The sequence below is a fragment of the Amblyomma mixtum genome, chromosome 8 (genome assembly GCF_055824585.1).
Source record: "Amblyomma mixtum isolate Tamu chromosome 8, ASM5582458v1, whole genome shotgun sequence".
Classification (NCBI taxonomy): domain Eukaryota; kingdom Metazoa; phylum Arthropoda; class Arachnida; order Ixodida; family Ixodidae; genus Amblyomma; species Amblyomma mixtum.
This window is the reverse complement of record NC_143019.1, coordinates 129,997,010-130,000,774: the sequence shown is the minus strand read 5'-3', so window position 1 is coordinate 130,000,774 and position 3,765 is coordinate 129,997,010. Positions and strand designations below refer to the sequence as shown.

General features: G+C 50.1%; 1 pseudogene; it reads left to right on the top strand.

Moving 5' to 3' along the window:
• The first annotated feature begins 2,320 nt into the window (after window positions 1–2,320).
• LOC149334424 (uncharacterized) lies at window positions 2,321–3,175 on the top strand (annotated as a pseudogene).
• The last annotated feature ends 590 nt before the right edge of the window (window positions 3,176–3,765 follow it).

The window sequence follows — 3,765 nt, the reverse complement described above, 5'->3', positions numbered from 1 at the left end:
CCAGGGCAAAGGCCTCTCCCATGCCTCTCCAATTATCGGTCCTTTGCCAGTTGTGGCCATCTTGTCACCGCAAACTTCTTAATCTGATGCGCCCACCTCCCTGCTCCTGACACCCACACCAGCGGGCCGTGTCTACACTCTCCAGACCTATTGTCCCTCGAGGTCCTCGGCATTGCGCATGCGCTCCAGTCATTTGCCCTCCTTCCCTCTCTCCAAGAGTACACAATCTATTCAGACTCACAAGTCGCTATACACCACATACCGAAACGCTTTCCGGAGCCCTCCACTACGGCGTCTCTCATAGCCTTAGTCGCTTTGGGACGTTAAACCCCACAAAACCAAACCAAACCAAACCAAACCGCACCCTAACCCCTTCTCTCCAACAGGAGGTCGAACGAGCGGTCTCCGCACCGCAGCCTTACACCGTTTTCCTCCGCTAGGTCCCTGGGCATTCAGGGATTAACGGTAACGAGCTGGCCCATCAGCTCGCCCGCGACACACTTTTCTGCGCATCGTCGATCCCCTGGCCCAAGCCCTCGGAGGACAGTGGGAGACACCCGTCGCCGCACGATAAAAGAGGGATACCTTGAGCTCCGCCTCGACAAACGCTTTTACCCTCCCCCTCATCCATCGCTCACGGTTCCGGAGTCTCGCCTTCTTCGGCACATCCAAATGAATGCAGTTATCACCCCGTCCCGCCTCTTTCTCTTTTGCTATCGATCGGACCCTTCCTATCCCAACTGCCCCTGTATCTATGCGGACCTGGCACATAGCCTCTTCTATTGCCCGGCTACTCAGCTGTCAGGTTCCTACCCCCACCCTCTCTATCCATCATCACCTGGCTCGACGGGCTTAGCGCTGAAGGGGAGGAAGAACAGCGACTTCTTGTCGCCCAGGCGGTCGACAAGCTCGGCGTATAAATTATGGTCGAATAAAGGTCTTTTCCTACATTACTTTGATTTTCTGCATGTTAATTTTAAGACCTACCGTTCGGCTCTTTCCTTTCTGACTCATTGATCATGCTTTGCAGCTTGTCTCCTGAGTGATCGAGCGAGGCAATGTCAGCAGTGAATCGCTAATTACTTAGGTATTCTTTATTAACTCTTATACCCAACTGGTCCCAATGCAGGCGTCGGAACACCTCCTGTAAATAGGCGGTGAACAGCATTGGCGAGATCGGGTCTCCGGGCCTGACACCCTAACTTATTGGAATTTTATTTCGGACTTTATTAAGTACTATGGTAGCCATGCAGTCGTGTGCAGTATTTTTACATAATACTCTTCTACGGCCTTATTCCGCAATGCCTCTTGGCTGCTGAGGTTTCAGCTGAGTCAAATGCTTTCTCGTAATCAACGAACGCTATATATAGGGGTTGGTTATAGTGGGCACTTCCCTGTCGCCTGCTTGATATTGCGAATATGGTATACTGTCCTGTACTGTTTACGAAAGCCTGCCTAATCATTTGGCTGTTCGAAGTCTAAGGCTGTCCTGATTCTATTTGGGGTTACCTAGTTAATACCTCGTAGGCGATAGACAGTAAGCTGTTCGGAATGTGATTTTTCAAGTCCTTGACGTCTCCTTTACTATGATTAAGGTAATGCTAGCGTTTTTTCAAGCTTCTGGTGCGCTCAAGGTCATAAGGCATTGCGTATAGAGGATGGCTAGTTGTTTTAGCACAATCCCCCGTCCATCATTTAAGAGATCTGCTGCTACCTGATCCTCACCAGCTGCTTTCCACATTTGCGTTTCTCTTTAGGCTTTATTAACTTCCCCTTTCTTTACTGGTTGGATTTCCCATTGCTGTGCTCTACTGCTTCTCTCATTAACGTTCCATTTACATTGGGTAGTGTATATATTTGTGTAGAACTCTACGACTGCTTTATGTATCCCATCCATATTGCTAATGACATTCCCCTCTTTGTCTCTTAATGCATAAATCTGGTTTTTACCTATGCCTAGCTTTCTCTTGAATGCTTTTAGGCTACCTCCATTCTTTAAAGCATACTCGATGTTCTCCATGATAAACTTCCTTACGTCGGCTACCTTGCGCTTCACTGGAAACACTGCGCTGGATGTCTGCACAAGATCTCCGATAATTTTTTTGAGTCATCTTCAGCTTTGCCTACAGGGAAACAAAGCTTCCGACAAAACTTATTTTGGCTTCGACGTCGGCGTAACCTGATTTGAAAAAAAATCAACTGGGGTACAAGAATCAGGTTAATTGGAGTTTGGCTGAAATCGATGTGCTCTGATCAAATCTGTGCGTTCTCAAAGTAATAGGAAAGCGACCACTGCCTTTCCTGCGCAGGCGAATCCAGAATGTCAACAGACTGCATCACGGAGGAAAGTCGAAGCGACGACTCCAAGCACTACCCCGCGTGCTTTGCTGTAGTGGTGGCGATCGTCGTCCTCACGGCTGCGCTTGGCGTCTTCTGGTTCCTGCTGGTTCCCAGGGATTGGCAGGGCGACCTCGCCTCGACCTTGCCTCCGGGCCCCATTTGCAAGAACAGCCAGTGCGCCAGCGCGGTGAAAATGTTCAAAGCCGTTATAAAGCCGGAGGCAGACCCGTGCCAAGACTTTTACACACACGTGTGCGGCAACTACAAGCACCCGTGGGGCCAATTTCTCGGGCAGCTGGATTACGAGATGTACCAGGCGCTAACCCGAACACTGGACGCCGCCTCGTCACGTCCAGCACGGGACCAAACTGCTGCGCAGAAGGCAGCCGCCCTGTACCAGAACTGCGTCGCAGGTCACGTGGACGAAACCGAGGAACTACGGAAGTTCGTGGAGTCTGTAGACCTGGGTTTGAGCACCTACGCAGACGCAGATGTCCTTGACAAGATCATCATGCTCTCCTTCAAATACAACATAGCCATCCTTCTGGAACTGTCCCTGGACGACAATAAGCTCTCTGGCCGAAAACGTGTCCTGGTGATGGAGGTGAGCAGCTCTCAGCTGCGCTGGATGAGCCTACGCAGCTTGTACACGCTGCTGGACGATTTTTACCTTGTTCACATGGCCGCCTTTGGGCTGAAAGTTTCTTCGGATGAGGCGCGTCACATTGCGGAGAACATCACCCGCGCCGAAACCACGGCCATGGGCGTCTACTTCTTCGACCGGTCTGTGAACTTATTCCACTTCGCTGCATCATCACGCGTGAAAAATCTGGATGTCCTGACACACAACATACAGCCGCCCCGTTGGGCGTCCCTAATCTCCACCCACTCCGGCGGTGTGTATGGCGCCGAAGACGAAATTCAGGTGAGGAACGCGTGGCCATATCTGCCCAAACAGGCTTGTTTCTCTCAGCGGATGAAGTTGATCGCTGGGTGTATTTGTAATGTGTGTAGAATCTCCCCAAAGGTTGTGTCAGAGGGACAGGGAGGAAAAATATAAGTTGGCCTGTGTCCGTGGGGTGCCCTTTTGTAAGCACGAAGAATCCACTTCCAGCGAGAACGGAGCTCTTATAAGATAGAAAAGATTAAAAAACCAAGCACAGGTGTCGCCATCAGCGATCGATTTTGCAAGTCAAATGCATGCGTTGGCGCTTTGGGCGCTGATCTCAGAGGCTGTGCTACACCGCCATTAATTTCCCGTCTTGTTCGGTAATGACGTCACGAGTTTCAAACGACTGTAGTGAAGATCCTTCATTTCCTTTTTTACCGGCGGTAAATTCGTGTTTTGCTGCCGGTCAGACGTCAAAATAGACAGGCGTACTTACAAAATCCATTTTTATTAAGAACAATAAATGGATAGAGTTC